Below are 18,211 nucleotides of genomic sequence, written 5' to 3'. Positions count from 1 at the left end.
TATTTTCGGCGTAGTGCGTCTTCCATGTTCTCTCTTTACACAATGGTTGAGTAATTCGAGATCATCGACCTCCGTAACGACGATCGGTCACTGACGATCATAATAGTCGCGCTGAATAATGAGTTGGATAAAAGTCAGGGAAACAATTGCCTCACCATTGTCACTTCGCGGCCCATTCAGACCACCCTACTGGCTTTCGTCACGTACGCTTTTGCCAAGGGAACTGCAAACGCGAGACCAGAATTGCAAATTTTTGCATAATATCCCAAATAAAACAACAAGGTTCCGAAAAAATTATGCGGAGAATAGAATTCTCTGTATACGATTTTAAGCGATCACTTGGACACTTAAAAACTTAATTTATAGTATAAAATACTTACATAATAACATCTTTAGAATAATATGTCATTTATTTGTACTATATATATTCTTCGAATTTAAGCAGCTGTAGCGCCGCCATTTTGTTTTTTTTCTTATAAAAAAATTTGTGTGTATACATTTGAACATCAATGTCAATATGTAATTTCATTCAATGTAATAAATACTCTCAGTTTTTTGTAAAAAATTATTGAAAAACCTGTTGTCTTCCCCCCTTAATATTATTATATAAAAATAAATATTTAAATTATTATTTAAATAAATTTTGATCGGTCAGCTTTGTACATATTTGCACATTTCACACAATATTTTTGCAGCATTTTTCTCATCATGTTTTTAACCATCTCCACTAAACCGGTTGAGACAATGAGCGACAAAAAAGGGGTTTTGCGTGGCGCAAGGCGAACGTACACAAATGCACGAGGGTGTATACCGCTTCCGCTCTCGTCATTCAATCGCGATCTCGATTTTCGAAAGAAGAATGGACCATAAATCCGATACCCGGAGACGACGTTGCAAAGAGGAGCCAGGCACCGGTGCCGGAAGTCTCGCGTGCCATTTGCCTCGTACGATATACTTATATGCGTCTTCGGGAATGGTAAGATGAATAGAAATCTCCTTGAGTGGCGCGTGCCGACTGCCACCGGGAGACAATATACTGATGTGAGAGAAACAAGCAGCATCACCAGCAACTTCGAGCTGTTATACAGCAAGTTTGATTGGCTGCCACTGTTCTAAATGAATTGATATGAAAAGATATATCATCGTATAAATGTCTTTATCAACAAAATGTCTTAATGATAAGCACTTTTATATAATTTAAGTATATGTTAGTTATAGAAATAAATTTTTTCCTTGTCTATTATTTTCAACATTATAAAATAACACTACAATGAAAATGTGAATTTTAAATATTATTAGATTAAATTGTCTTTTAATTTGAAATTAATTTGTTGTAAAAATGCTTGATTCTTAGATTTTAAAATCCTTAACTTCTTCTAGATCGTAAAATTCCGAAATTTTTATGTGGTAAATATTTATATATTAAATTTTTAAAGTTTTATATAATTTTTTATTAATAACTGTTGTAAATAAAAACATTTTGTCGCAACTTTTACTACTTAATTGAGTAAAACACGAGAGCTTATGGCAAAGAACTCGTGATTCTTTATTTCATGAAGATAAAAGCCGAGTGATCGAGACGCACCGTAAGATAGTTTGAATCGAGGATACTTCAATCTCGGAAGGTGTTCGATGATCGATTCGAGTAGTCGCGGGGACTTTCAATAGCATGGCTTAGTTGAGGAGTGTGTTACTGGCGGATTTGACGTGCTTATCAATGGATCACCGACGTAATAGGCTGCATGCACCCCAAATCGAGCACATAACTGATAAGGAAGCAATAGCCGTGACGATATTTGCGTGCGGTTATTTACATTGTGTAATCTGGGAAATACGAAATAGTTCTACGAATAGACATCACTAAATCTTGTGTATATAGTATGTCATGTATATAAAATAATAAAGAATTGATTTTTTCTCTTTTACAACCATGTGGACATAATATTATTTCTAGAAAATGAGTTATTTATATGGGCCATTTTATCTCTTTCTCAAAATTATATATATATATTGTATATATATATATATATATATATATATATATAATCTGATCAGATTAGTGGAAATCTGAAGATTTCACATTAAATAGAAATATTTTTATCCCCAATTTTTCCGCGTTAATCTTAATTTTTACTAAAGAATTAATAAATAGGAAATCTTTTTAATTATTAATTCTCTCTCGTATAAACACATACAATGAAATATACATTTATAATATTTTAGTTAAAAGCAATTTATTTTTATATGTATTATATACAAATAATTATAGAAAAAATTATTGTGTGTAATAATTTATGTAAATTGGAAAAGAACTTTTTAACATAAAAAGAGGGAAAGAGAGAGAAAAAAAAGAAATTACAAGTATAGTCTTGAATAAATTCATAATAAATTTGAATTTTTTTAGGACATTCTTTGTTCCATTGAAGGGGAGTTCAATCATTTCCGAAATGTTCTTTAATGAGAGACATTAATTATCGTCACGATGATACTCTAATGTCCCTCGATACTTAATCTCTCACTCTTTTTTGAAATAAGTACCCAGACGATTTCAACGGGACGAAGTGCCAGAAAGAACTGGTCCGATGGCTGCCATCTGCCACCCCCAAACCCCGGGGCTTTCTACCGTCGGTCTCAGAAGCTCGAAACTCTCTCGCGAGTGGCTTGGACGGCTCAATGCCTTTAACCGTTCTGCTAACCGCCCCTGAGAAATCACCCCTCTTACCATAAGGCTTTATTCTATCACGAACCAATGTGCACGGCGCTTTTCATACAAGATTATATAGGATATTGCACGTTAAATGTCACAATTTCCTCCGGCTATGTCGTCAACTTGCCAAACATTGAAGAAATTCTACGAAAATGATTTAAACGGAAATATATTGCAAGAAGAAAATGTAAGTTTCTGACGAAATTGAAAAAATTTTTTAAAGAGAAATATTTTTTTCATCGATTTATACTTATTTCAAATTACATACTACAGTAACAAGATCCGGAAACTGATTATTTTTTAAGTCTACATATTCATATATAGATATATCGATATTGATGTCGACAAGAGAAACTACACACATATTCATTAATCTATCAGAAAACAGAACATGTTTTTGAATATTTAACAAATAGAATTTTTTTGCGAATCACCAAGTTTCAATGTCTCTATTATTTGATGTAGTATTTTTCGGGCCTGCCAGCGATTTGACTCGGACGAAGCCGTAAATCGGTGTCAAATTGTCGGGCAAATAGAGGGCGGGAACGAACCGGGCGACGTAAAAAGGTTTTATGTACAGCGTATGGCTCCTTGGTCGTTCCCCCCAATTCAGATCCATGCTGAGGCGAAAGCAGCTGGCTCGTTTTGTGAATTCCATTTGAATAATTTCTGGTCGTCGTGGCGCGTGCCTCGCCGAGACCATCCACATCTTCTCTTGAACTCTCGCGCCAGGTTGGTCTTTCCTACAGTATCGCAGCTTCCATTGGTCCGTCTTACGAGGAGACACGTGGCCGGATGTCGGTGTACATGTTCCATGCGCATTTCCGTTCGTCTCGACAGAATAATACCGTCTCGTCTCACACTGCAACTCCATCTCCTTCGATCGGTACTCCTTTGTCCGTCCTAGCAGTCCTTGCAGCCTCGAAGTTCACGCAAAGGCGTGTTTCGGGATTCTGAGAGTGTTGTAATTCCTTTATTGATGCAGGGGCATCCAGTTTCGTTCACTGTTAGCGACTGTTTAGTCGGAATCTTATAAAAAAAGTCAAGAAGTTCTTATTAAATCCTAAGGGTATTTGTCTGTTGTATGTTTCTTTATGATTTCGAGAAAAAATTTGTTTCTCTTATTTTCTGTAATAATTTTCACGCTCTTGATCTCACACCACAAAAATTCGTAAACTGTAAAGCTTTTTTTCTCTAACTGTTATCAAATTCAATTGTGATTTCAGGAGGGGAGTCCAAGGAGCGGCGACAGGGTAAGCCTATAATCAAAGTGACCACTCGACAATTTATGTGATAAATGGCGGAGGGTCGAAGGGGATGTGGTCTACGTCGGCGGAGGTGAGAAGTTTATTTAAGACCAAATCATCCTTCGTCGATTAAGGTAAGAGAGGGTGCGTGCACGGGATGACAGTGAGATTGCTGGGACGAAAGGGGCGGATGAGGTCGGTACGTGTTATTGCTTGTATTGTGGCACGGCCCCTTTCCGCAGCCAGCAGGGGTTGGTTTTAGTCGGCAAACTCTCCCCGGAGATTTCAAACGTCTCGTTGCCCTCAAACGGAATGGTGGGATGCGGATTTTGGGCGACAGCAGCTACTTGTCGGCCAATACGAAGACAACGCTATCGAATGCTACGCGAACGTAAATTCTCCCTCTCTCTTCCTCTCTTTCTCTTTCTCTATGCCCAGTTAAATAGCAATTTTCAACCGTTATAATAAATATTGGAAACTATTCGCATACATACGCAATGCACAATATCCGTTACAAAATTTTTTGAGCTAACAATAAGACTCTCGTTGACAGCAAAGAGGAGGACTTTTAGAATCTTTGCTTTTTAAAACATAATTATAAAGTATTAATTTTATAATTTTTATCTCTTTTTTTATAAATTCTGAAAAAAAATTTAGCGTATAATTTATACTGCATTATATGTTAGAATTATAATAGAATGAACGATTGTTAATAATAAGATCAGGTAGTAAACAAGTAATTTTACGAATAAAATAAATTCCTCACATATATGTTATTTACAATTTATTTCTCATATTTCACGCAAACAAGTTATTCGATTATATAAATAACAATTTAATTATAAACAGTGACAAATATATTTTAATGCGCATAAAATACTGTTCAATCTTAAGTAAAAGATTCAAAATAAGATACAGAAAGAAAAAGAAGAAACGCAAGAAAATAAAGAATAAGAAACTTATTTTAAATCAAGAATTTATAAAGGTTCAGTTTAAATTTTAAGATTGTATCTAAAGAAGAAGTTACAAATCACGGGCTATTTCATTCCTGTGCTTTTCCTAACCATCTTGTAAACAAATTCATTATAGATTCCAATAACTTAAACTAATCTCTAAATCTCAAGATGCATATAGTCTAATAATTTATGTTCTGCGGCTTACATGAAAATGTATCATAAATATTTTTCCAAGCTGTAACATCCCGCTTCGCACCTTTCCGACAGGTCCTGCCGGTCCGAAATTTCCGACGATCCCTCGTTTGCATTAATTATCTATTACGTATCCTTCGTCGCGCGTAATTGCGGATGCACACGCATCGGCCGGGCCGGACACTCGCACGCACTCGCGTACATATATACACCCACACGAGCATTCACGCGCGATCCCCGCGCGTATATCTCGTCATATCAATCTTGTTAAGTGAGCAATGCATATGCTTACGCCGCCGGAGAGTTTTCGACGAATTGCGAGCCGCGGCGGGGGCGTACAATGCCCGCGCTAACCATTACGCATTCTTTTTATGCATATGTATGCATATCGTATGCGCACGCGGGCGGACGGACGCGGAACGGAACGGAACGGAACGCCAGCCACCGCACCGGTGGCGAGAGACCGGATATAAACACCTGCCCATCACGCGGCCTTTATGGCTTGGGTCCGGGCGTATCCACGTGTTGGTGAGACTTTAACTTCTTTAACGGGGGAGTACAGGAAAAATTTATTGCCGAAGGTGTCACTACGAGTGTTTATGACCCGGTGGTCGTTGATGATACCCAATTAGAGGCCAACACAAAGCTGAACATTGTTGTCACAATTTAAGCATATATCGAAAATCGTCGTATAGCTGACGGAAAAGATTATCGACCGACGAACGCAAATGTCACTGTTGCTGTAGTTACGGATGTTTATGGGCAATGTAATGTGTATGAGCTTAAAGTTGAATTCAGAACGAATTCTTAACGCGTCATGACAGCTGCCGGAATGATGCGCGAATAAGTGATAACTATCGCGAATAGGGCACAAAAAATATCGCGATATGAACAAATAAATTAATAAAGAGTAACCTGCATTCCCTCTATTTACACACTCCCTCGTATTTATCGCAATACATTTTTCATCTTTTTATTTAACATAATATTCCAAACGATATAATAATTTTGACTTTTACTTGAACGATATAAAAATGTGATATTTTTTATTTAAAAAAAAGAGGAGGGAATATTATATCTTTCTTACAAAAATTATTTTTATATTATACATACAATTGTAACTCTTTCTAAAGATGAAAATTTTTTAATTTCTGTATTTTAAGAGAGAAAGAAAGAACAGAATTCTTATATAATATTATCATTAGCAGATACGCAACACTCATCTTGCCATTTATTCGTAAAAAATCTCAATGACTGACATGAAACTTCATCCAGTTTTAAAAAGCACTCACTTCCTGAGCAGCCAATCTTATCTGATGTCAAGAACTGATTGATATCTCGATATAGCTTGGAGAAGGGTGGTTCGAGTCTCATCTGCTATAAACCACCCCCATCGGCTTTATGAACTGCACGTAGGGTAATGCTGAACATTTAGTGCCTGGAAGGTAGGTACACATTTAATCATAATCTAATATTTAAAAGGTAATTTCACGGCCTGTTTACTTCGTGCAATTCGCCTACCCTCGCATCGCTCCATTCTCTTTCCCCTTCGTAATACACGCTATTCCAACCAACGTTAAAATATGGGAATCGCGTTTTCATAAACGGTACCACTTCTCACGGTTTCCATCAATATCGTCTTCACGTGGGGGCACGTGAACTATATTACATATTACATCTATAATTTGAAACTTATTTATAGGATTTTATGGATGAATTAATAGTTTTTCAATATTATACAAAAAATTAAAATTAAAAATTTGTAACAATAAGTTTGACGATTTTCCATATTTCATTTAAGATAACAAAATTTTCAAAATTACTAAATAATTTCTCTCTATCATACAATTAACATAAATTAACATAAATTCGCTTAATTGGCAAACTGAAAATATCAATTAAAATATTAAATGGAAAAGTTTTATATATTCAATGTTACTTTATTTAAAAGAGAAAACTTGATGAATATTTCTTTTTAATTTATCCACTTCAAGCATCTCTATTTTCTTGTGCATACAGATAAAAAATAGTGATAATTATGCGCCATAATTCAACAATTTCATCAAGATCATTATAATTACCGCTTGAATCTGCTTAATCCAATTATACATTCTCTTTAACATACTCTTTTGATCTTTACAATTTCTTTACAAAATTGTTTTCACAGTATGCTAAACTATAATTATCACAGTTATACACCAAGACATATCAAGACGGAGAATATGTTTGTACCAGGGGAGACCAGGCATCACGAAAAGAGGTGGAAATACTAGATATTGTGTCCACGTGGCCGGATAATGAAAAACGTAATGTATTCGTTTAACGCTCATAAACAAGCGAATGGGCATTGTTATTATCGCGGGTGAGCCATTGCGATTAATCGCCTGCCGTTGATTCATTCCGCTTAATTTATACGCAAATTATACCCGGTCGCCCTTTCGGTGCTCAGTGAATAAGCATGAACTTCCGGTGTGTCCGTGCACCTCGGTTTCGTTCTACGGTATGCTCGCACAACCCCACTCCCGCGAACTTAGAACGCATTACCTACCGGAAAGTAATCGCGTATTAGCAACAATAAGGTGTACAAGTTATTCCGAGATCGGGAAATGTATATTTTATGATAATGTATGTTAATTGTCGTCTACGCATCTTGCTCGCGCGAGTTATCGAATAGATTATCAGCTAAACCGTTACCGTCAGCTAGATGGTGACAATGAGCTCTGAACCCCTGATAATAAGATAATGAATGATTAATAGGATCTTGATGAAAGATTTTGTCAAAATCAAAATATTATTATTCGAATAATCCATCGAAAGTTTTATATTTGTTAAATGGCAATGTTTAATTGCACAAATAAATGAAAATATTTGAAAAATTTTTTAAACTATCGAAGGATATGAAAAATCATTGTATACTGTACTATAAAAAAATTATAATTATTAAAACTTAGAATATAATCCCTCGATATGGGATACTTGTATTAATATGGGTAACTTGTATTAATATAAGCAAACATATATCATTAATACAAAAATGAGAAAAAAATTCAATTTTTAAGACTTGCAAAATCAAATATGACGCGGAATTATCTTCGAATGGAATTTCAGACAATACTAATCAACAGATTAATATATCTTTGTGCTGCAATGTTATTAACAACTGATAAATTTTAGAGAGAACTGCTTTGACGAAAATCTCACTTGAGTATAAGATGCGACCTTGCTTGAATTTCTTCGTTTACTATCTTTCCACTCGAAATATCGTGTAAAGTCTCGCCATGCTAGAAAGGTGATCGCAAGCCGATCTGAGATCGCATTATCACGTTAGCCGCAACTACTAATTACCGAGTGCCCCGTACTATCTCGATTACTTTAATTAACTGACCGCTTCGAATTAACGCACACTAACCGGCGGCTCGTACACAAATGTTCAACGATGCATATATACGTGGTGTACGCAGCGCGCACTCATGCGAAACGTGTCACCAATTTGCCACTTTAATTTTTCACAAGTGCAAGTCCATAAGAAGATGACCTGGCTCGTTGTCCACCGCATATCTCGCATGTGCGATCGATCCCCCGCAATATGAAACCCCAGCGGATAATTATATTTTCATCTCCCCGTCGCATTACGATCCTATCTAAATGCGTAATGAGCACGCCTAACGAGGACAAAGTTATTACACGTATATACATATATCTATAATTATTTATTACACGATACGTACACACTACCATCGCGACCTATCGTTTAATTATGAGCAAGCATTTAATTTGCGCGAGTGCAATTTTTTTACATACGATGCAGCGAAAAGATGCGACTATGTTGATATCTTTGAAATATTACTCTCATAAAGAAATGAAATAATGAGCGATAAAAAGAAACGTTTGTAAAATTCATTATTTTCAATTATACACAAACGGAGAATAATATATATATATACACAAGAAATTAAATTTTTGAAAAGATGCATATAATTACAATATAAAGAAAAGTAAATATATTTTTTCAAAACAATTTGAAAATACAAATATTTATATTATATAAAAGAGAAGAGCTTTTTTAAAAATATCATAGTTTATTTTCTCTCTTTAAATATCATAGTTTGTTTCCTAAAATCATATAAATCTATCATTATTAACGTTTAATTTATGAGGATAAATAATCTATCGATTAAAAATATATTTGTACAGGAAATTTTTTCCATTCGAAAAATAATTCCATAATTTATATGATCTTTTATTCTTATATGATTCTTTTAATCAAAATTTCAGTTATATTCAGCTCACGAACAAACCATTAAGTAAAATAATTCATGTCATGTTTCGAGTAAATGGCTATTTCCGAATCACATAGTTCAAACTCTTTTCAGTATCGTGTCGTAGACCGTCTTAATGCGCGTTAAATTGCGTTATGTCTACTTATTAGTCACGGCATAAGCAGGCTGCGTGCAACGTTGAAAAGGCAATCGTGTAATACGTCATAATTTCCATAGCGTGACTGGACACTCCTCCGGTATACCTTCACCATTCTCGCTCCGTTAATACACACGTACAAAGACTGAGTTTTATTTTTCTGGCCCCATGTTTACTTATCATTTATTTTATTTTAATTAGATTTTATTAGTAAAAAACCGATAGTTAATAATATATAATTTTATACAGTATATTCAAATTGCAAATCAATTGCAAAAGCATCTTATATTTTATATTATCTTAGTTATACATATTACAGTTGTTTCATATCATATCTTAATTATACATATAATGAAATATATATAAGATAACAAAATAAATATTTTTAAGAATAACTAGAAGAATTAAGAAGTAGAAAAGAAGAGTTAAGAATAACTAGAAGAATAAGTCATTTTATTAAATTCAACAGAATACTTTTAAAAATTCAGTTCTCTCTCTTTCTCTCTCTCTCTCTCTCTCTCTCTCTCTCTCTCTCTCTCTCTTTCTCCTAAAAATAATAATATATAACATGAAGCAGATAATACGAGTGCTCGTTACCCAGTGCTATATCACCCATCTGTATATAATTTTCGCAAACTGCGGAAATGATGAACTTCATTAAAACTTAACGATCATGAAGTTTTTTTAAAATTGCATGTATGTTGCATAAAAAAATTTTCATATAATCAACATTCTTGCATTTTTATCGTGAATTTCTCTTTCGTTCGTTACAATTCTTTAATCAGCTATCAACACATTACAAATTATATAGTTTACGGCTAGGCTATAGGTTACGGCTTATAGGTTACGGATTTATCTATACATACTTCGATAGAATCACATTTGTCACGCATCAGATACGCAATGTATTTATACTATTTACTGATCAAATATCTAAAATCGACCGTTTAATTAATTTTATATAAATATATACAAATATATATATGTATAAAGAAGGTATAATCGAAATGATTCTTGTCGGGCATGTGAGCGATTTCCCTATAATATGGATACGAGCCTTTAATATGAGTTAAATCCACTTCACAATGAATTTTTCAACATTCCATTCGAGAAATATTGTACGAATTATCAATCTGTCCAGATATCACACTAAATTTGATTAGTCGAACAATCCGCAATATAGTTATCACGATTATATTTTAGTAGTATCTTCAAAAATCTAATAAAAATATTTATCACATGAATATCTTGCATACTTTGCGATTATGGCGTATTTATAACAGGTTTTAGAAAAATAAGAGAAAAGGAATAATGAGAGAAAATTTATTCACGGCAACTCGATATCGAGAGAGAAAGAAAGATGAAGAAACCTCGCGATTGGCATTACGAAAAAACGGCATAGGTGAGGGTGCGACGATAAATCAAGATAAACTTATGATAAACAAATTAGTCGATGCGTTGCTGCCCCTTACCGGTGTTATTGTCTATCGTATATCTCCGTACAAATTACCAGCCGTCCTGAACACCGCGGGCTAACTACTGCTCTTGAGTGGCTTAGTGTTGCGCACATGTATGGGGGTGTAAGGATATTCGAGGGGTAACTCAGAATTAATGTACTTCCTCTCCTCTCCACCTCGTACTGCATCAAGTTAGAATAGTTTTTCTAACTCGAGTGTTCCAGATCTATTAAATAAAAATATTGTATTATATATATATATATATATATATATATATATATAATTTAAAAAATTAGGCGTAATTTTTCCTGTTTTAATTTGTTATTACTCGAAATGAAAAAAATTTTACAAAATGGACTTTGAAGATCTGATAATACTGTATAGATATAATAGTGCAAAGTAAAATATGAAATTTTTACTCAAAATAAGTGTCTAAAATTCTCTAAATATATCTCTTTCTGAGAATCTGTTATATTTATTTATAATCTTGAAATTAAATTTGCCAAAATCATTTTATCTTGTTAATTCAAATTACTAAAAGTTGTCTCAATATTAACAAAAATGATTTTCTTTAATTTGCATTAATTTGCATTATTTACTTTAAGAAAGATAAATGGCACTTTGGATACGTCATATAAATAATTTAAAACAAATCGTTGTTAGCCTGTCAATCATATCAATCCTGAAAGATTACTCTCCCGCTTGCTTCTTAAAACCAATCCTGAACTGTACGATAACGCAGCGTTGGCAGGAACGTTCCGGCGCGGAGAAGAAGCTAATTTTTTAAAGAGCACAACGAAAAGAGGGTTGCGAACAGGCGAAACGACCCCGTGCGCGTTTACCTTGTCCTACTCGTTCTTCGCCTCTTCGTCTCACACTCGCTTCCTCTCGATTCGATCGCGCGTGCACGCAAGCTGTTGGAGGAGTCTCGGCTGCCAGCTCGTATTTCTCGCCCTCCAACAAGATACCAACCACCTTCGGCCCCATCCTCGACACCGTGTGTCACGCACACACGACGTCCCACAGACACACGCTCGTACGTGTGTCCCACCTACACATGAGGCCATTGTATAACCGACAGCCACCCGTCGGCCGCGAGCGAGCGTTGCAAAGTGCTATCTGGCTAACCATCTCACTGATCCTTGGTCCGAGACGACGAGCTTCACGCGAGTTGAGAGGAAAGGCGAGCGGGGTGATAATGGGGTGGAGGTCTCTAAGTCACGGATAGCTTGAAACAGCACGAACTTTAAGTTTCACGTTTTTCACGTTTCACATATTCTACTATATTTACAGCATTGCGCCCATCAATCGCAAGTTTCTTTTATTGTGCAAGAGTTTGAAGACGCATGGAATAAACATACTCTGTCATGATAATATGAAATATTATGCTATAATATTATACTATAACATCTGTAAAAAATTTACAAAAGAACAAAAAATTAGAGAAAATATGAAAAATTAAGAAAAGAATGATAAAAATGATAAGAATAAAAAATAATATTATATGTATATATATAATATGATGCATTAAATATACGAAATAATTCAGAAATTAAAAAATTTTAAACACAAAATCTTGCCACTCAATATTATTGTCACTTGTTGGATAAATGCATCCCTTAAATGCGTAAAATTATTAATGCAGAATTAAACTTCAAAATGTTACATCGTTTATATTGCTGGAAAGTATCTAAAGACAAATATTTGCGCTTTACACCGATTTAAAATATATAAAGAATATAAAGCAAAATTGCAAAAAAAATTATGGCACTGAAAATGTTATCTGAACTAATCATCGCTGTAATTCTTGGCACGAAACAAAATATCGGCGAAAAATAATTGGAATATATAATGGAAAGATAAGAAATTGCAAAACTTAAGTAGCACGTCCGCGGGCAATGATTTCTGTCCCTCCAACGTTCGCGAATATTCAAAATACTTTGGTTATACTTCGGTTACTCTTCCGGTTCGCGTGATCTCCCCGAACTTCATCGCTGCGCATCATTTCTCATGGAAATCATTCAATAAAAAGGCATTTCGCGAGGGATGGCGCCGCCATCAGGAGACAAGTTTCCCAAATCGGCGATATCTTTAATCAACAAAGCGCGTTAGTTCATCAAGATCGGAAACAATGTTTCGCACGATAGGAAACAATGATTTAAATAATTTAAATGATTTAAATTAACGCAGCATGATATTCGTTGCCAAATATAATTGACAAAACTTAAAGCTCTTTAAGAAAACAAAAGATTTTTCGACGCTCAGTTCAATTTCTTAATTGTGTTTTATCGGAAATTTACGATATATCTCTTAATTCTATGTACAATATAAAAATATCACTAAGCTCTTTTTTAATTCTAAACTCTTCTCTCAATTTTTTCTCTTTCTAAATAAATCTCATTTATTATTTATTATTTACTTTCAAATTTTAAATAGTATTATATGATTAGAAGTTATTTATCGGTACACGCGTATATCATTTTAACATTTTTTAGAACACGTTGCAATGAATTTCATGATAAAAACGATAAATGTCTATTTTTAAGCGTGATAAAAATTTTTCATTGATTGCGTATGACAGTTACATAACACTCATATCCGTTGTATGTACTTACATAACCGAAAAGTTGTGTCTATTCGTCAAGAAAAAAGCCTGAGGATAATTGTACAATAAGAAAGCCCGTCCGCGACGTCCGGTAAGACCCAAGACTGCGCGGGGCCTCTCCTCAAATATTAGCGGAGGATATCGGGGTCTCCCTTTTGAACCGGAATCCCCGAAATTTCTATAGCGAATAATCGGAGACAGCTGGCTCGATGCGAAATCAAGTAGCGTAATAATGCCCGAGACTCCACAACGGGGAAAATAAAGCGAGAAAGGAAGTCGCGGCGGTCCCATTGAATTCGAGGACGTTCTCGCGCTCTCCAACGTATGTTAGTTGCGTGGGGGGATTAAATAAAATTTTACTTTTAGCTCAAGTAACAATATCCGTATATTCTATAGTTTAATTTTAATCCTATTATTATCGCATCGTAAAAATCCTGCTGGACAATAGTAATGTTTAAAATTTTAAAAATCTCTGGGAATATATGTTTTTTTCTTTAATTATAAATAAATAGATTCATTCTTTGCAAAAGTTATATTTTATATCACTCAGTTTCCAAGAAATTGTTGTCCATCGTGAGTTGAACATCCGACGGTGAATACTCGGCTCAACTAATTAAGCAATCTTCTTCGAGCGCGAAATTTTATTCCACTTAGTTCGCAATAAAACATAAAATAAAGATGGATACTTAACACAGTCGAGCATAATTGGGCGACTTGGCCAGTAAAATGATATCAAGTTTTTCGGTCAAGCCGGTCGTATCTCAGCGTTGGCAATTAATGCCACGGCGTGTCGCCTCGTTTTAACCGGCGAACGAAATGATACAGCACACTCGATAAATATGCTAATCGTACACTCTTAAAGTTCGCTATTCACCCGCTGTAGATTCGTCAGCTGCGCTCATAATATTAAATGACAAATTTGACATGTATCCGCAATGCGCGAACGAAGATTCCATCCAAAGCCAATCCATCCGTCGAAATCGCGCGATATCGAAGCGATTATAATACAACCATTCGATATAACTTATTTGACACATTTCTATTACATTTAAAATAAGAAACTTGACACCTCCCTTTTAATCAAAACTATGTTTATGTATAATAAATAATAAGAAAGAGTTATGTTTTTTTAAATTGCGATTCAAAATTATTTATCCATTAACAATAATAAAAAGAATATTAATTTCAATGAAACTAATAGCTAATTAAAACTTTTAAATATTCGAAAGATTTCAAAAATTTACACGGTTTGAAGATTTCAAAAATTCAAAATCCTAAATTTTCAATATTTAAATCTTTTAATATCTTGAGATTTTAACTTGAAAATTTACAAAAATCTTTATTTTCTAGTCTTTTGATAGAAATAAACTCGTCTGATCCTTCATCATTCATGACATATCACGCTATCTTGCATTTTTTAATATTTATTCATATTACGTATTATATCGTTTTTTGGATGATGTTATACAAGCTCTAGTTTCTAATTCTCGATCCAAGAAATCTACAAAATCAGGACATGGTGGTGCAGCAGTCATCGAGACGACTTATCTCCCGCGGGAGAGAATATTCCGACGATACAATGAATAAACAACGAAGCCGCGCGCGGTCGAGTGAGCTTGGTGAACGAGATCTTATTGGGATATTAATCGCCGTACCGAGGCGAACGTACAGCTCCGCACCGAGTGTTTGCACGAGATTTGAAGAGGCTGCAACGCGAAAAGTTGCCTTGCTTACCCTCGTCCGCCGCATCTCACCCCGCGCTTTTAAGGGCAACGAAACACTACAAGACCCCTCTCCTGGTCGTACGATGCTCGAAAGCCTTAAGTACTCGCTCGAATACTCGGATACTTCGGACACATGCTCGAACGTAGAGTACTTGGGTAGGTAGCACGTAAATATAGGCGCGAGCAGGCAAACGAATCCTTGAAAATAATAGCCGTCGGTGATACAAAAGAGAAAGAGAGAAAGGAAGAGAAAAAGAGAACGCGCGTATTTATAAAACATGGACGGGGCGAACTAATTGTTCGTTAATTTCCAGTGGCACTCACCGCGCCGTTTCTGCTTCGCGCTTGTTTGCACCGTGTACGCTGTTTTGGATACGCGAATTGTTACGCTCCCCTTCGTGACGATTATCGAGGCGCTCTCGAATGCTAAATGTTTTTATCGCTATAATACGCGATACATCGCGTAGGTATGTATCTGAATAGTTACAAGAGAAAGAGATGGAGAAAGGTAGATTGCTGTATTTGTACAACACTCAGATGGACGATGTGGTCGTCGGTTAATCACGTCGTTTGCACTGATATCTTCTTCTCAACATGGAAGATCACCGCGAGATAAATTCGAATCTGATGGTTAGCCATTGCACGGGTGATAAAAAAGTAAGATGGCAAAGTGATAAACTGTATTAAAACTCTACATAATAGTGTAAATTTATAAAAGTTGCATTAATGAAGATGAATAATCTGAGTATTGTAGAACTGATTTCTGTATTGTATATTGTGATAATTTATTTTGTATAAATCTGTATTGTGATAATTTATTTTGTATAAAGACTTACATTTTCTCTTTCCCCTGTGTCTCTGAGATCTTAACATTTCTAAATTTAAAACAATAATTATAAAAGAATAAACAATTTGTTTCTTTTTATCAAAAAGTAACCAACAACTCTAATACATTTGTTATTTATTTTTTCACATCTTATTTGAACACATTCAGTGATTACCCACAATATATTACATTTTCAGCACAAGAGGATAGAAAGCAATGCGACGCGACGAGCGTTTTAATCCATTTAGTACTCTCCGGATGCAGAAAAGCGCTATGTAACTTCGTTTTACCCGTCCATGAATTCTAGCTAATTACACCGAACCTTTGATCTCATAATCTACCCTTCGATTGATGAACTTCCATGTTCTAAACTTTGAATATGCGTACACACGAATAGGCGTTACTCTCTTTATCGCAGACAAGCGTTTCATCATTTTGTTATTAAAGATATAAAGATATGTACATTACATTAATATTATGCTTTGTTATCAACGTGTCCTTATGATAACAACAGATATGATAATGATAATAATAATAATAATAATAATATATTTTCAGTTATATATATATATATATCAGAAATTCTTTTTTACTCAAATAACAGAATAGAATATAAAAATCGTAAATAATCGATTGAATGAAAGATTGAAAAGAGAAAATAATTCTTTTATACATTAATCTTATTTTATTATATTATTTTAAATTTTATATATATATATATATATATATATATATATATTTTATAATTAATATATAAAATTTAAGTGTAAATAAAATATATATAACTAACTTCTAATATATGTCTTTAAAATTCGTAGGAACTAATATAATATTTCGCAAATCTCAGAAACTCTTAAGAAACAATTATAACTTAATGAAACATAAGTATAATGCAAAGAAATTTCAGAATAAAATGTGGACATAACATAAAAGAAATTTATATTGATTGCAGTTTATTATTAATTTTTTTCTGAAATTAAAAAAAATATCACTTTCTCTTAATTGTTTATACTTACAGAAATTGTGAAAAATTCGCTGTTTAATCGAACTCAGCAGCACAGCTCACACTACACAACGTTCTTCCTACCAGCCCGAACACTTTCACCGATTTCCAATTAATTGTCGAACATTTAACATTGAATATAATTCAAGTTTTGCGTAAAGTTCTCTCTTTCCCATCAGTCACATTACACGTTCTTCATATCGTCCTCAGCGATTGTAGAAATTTGTCGCGAATAATTTTAAGCTACACACATCGCGACACGAATCAACGACACCAAATTCAAGAGACTCTCGTCTTCATCACAAAAATAGAGCCTCCGAGATTTGATGGTCGACACATCAATAATCAATTTTACATTATCCTGACTGTTCGTTGGCATCAAGATTCTTGATTCCAATCTTCTAATCAATTCATATTCCATATTTATGATTAGCAATAACGTTCTACATTTTTATCGAATTAGTCTCTCCGTTTCATTTTTATTTACTCGTAATCATCGAGATATAAATCTGAAATCTCTTTGCATTTGATTAATTACTATTTAGGATATCGAGTTCGAAAGATCATTCTGTCTCAGGGAAACAATATTGTTTAAACATTATTATCATTGAAATCAATCATTTTCATGCGCACCAAAATACTTCCTCCACTATTTTCCTTCGTCTTTCTATTCAATTCGACAAGTTTCACGGCAGAGAGTCTTTAATCTCGAAACAGTCTAATATAATTCATTGAACTCCAACCGATGCCACACAATCCGGTACACAACTTGAATCACTTCCGGGGAAACTCTAAATGTCCAAAATCGATGGATCCGATGATTTCCGATGGATGGAGCGCGACGGCGACCCTGGGGCGACGGTTAAAGGCGCCTTTCGTCGCTGGTGAGGATGACGTGTGTGCGCTGCCTGCTAGCAAGCCGCGAGAAGGTTCCAGCTGCGTCGTGAAGGGTGAAGGGCGAGGGAAGGTTAGCTAGTAACAACCACCACCGGCGTGGGCGGTACGATAGGCGGAGCCGACATCCATGGCCCGTTTCTCGTTGCTCGACCCGTGTCACCCCGTAAAATTCTTCATCCCC

At 34.7% G+C, this 18,211-nt stretch overlaps 1 protein-coding gene across 1 annotated transcript in view; it reads right to left on the bottom strand.

The window, feature by feature from the left end:
• The window catches only part of LOC145970747 (uncharacterized), a 29,496-nt gene extending 11,488 nt beyond the window's left edge, over positions 1 to 18,008 (bottom strand). The window contains exon 1 of the mRNA XM_083097670.1: positions 17,147 to 18,008. The gene's annotated coding sequence lies outside the window, so the exon portion shown is untranslated. The remainder of the gene's footprint in view (positions 1 to 17,146) is intronic.
• Between the last annotated feature and the right edge of the window lie 203 nt (positions 18,009 to 18,211).

Source organism: Camponotus vicinus, unplaced genomic scaffold (genome assembly GCF_025532165.1).
Source record: "Camponotus vicinus isolate PSW18456_S1 unplaced genomic scaffold, iyCamVici1.0 SCAF_4, whole genome shotgun sequence".
In the NCBI taxonomy this organism is placed as follows: Eukaryota; Metazoa; Arthropoda; class Insecta; order Hymenoptera; family Formicidae; genus Camponotus; species Camponotus vicinus.
Note: the sequence above shows the minus strand (reverse complement) of the source record. Positions and strands in the feature narration are given on the sequence as shown.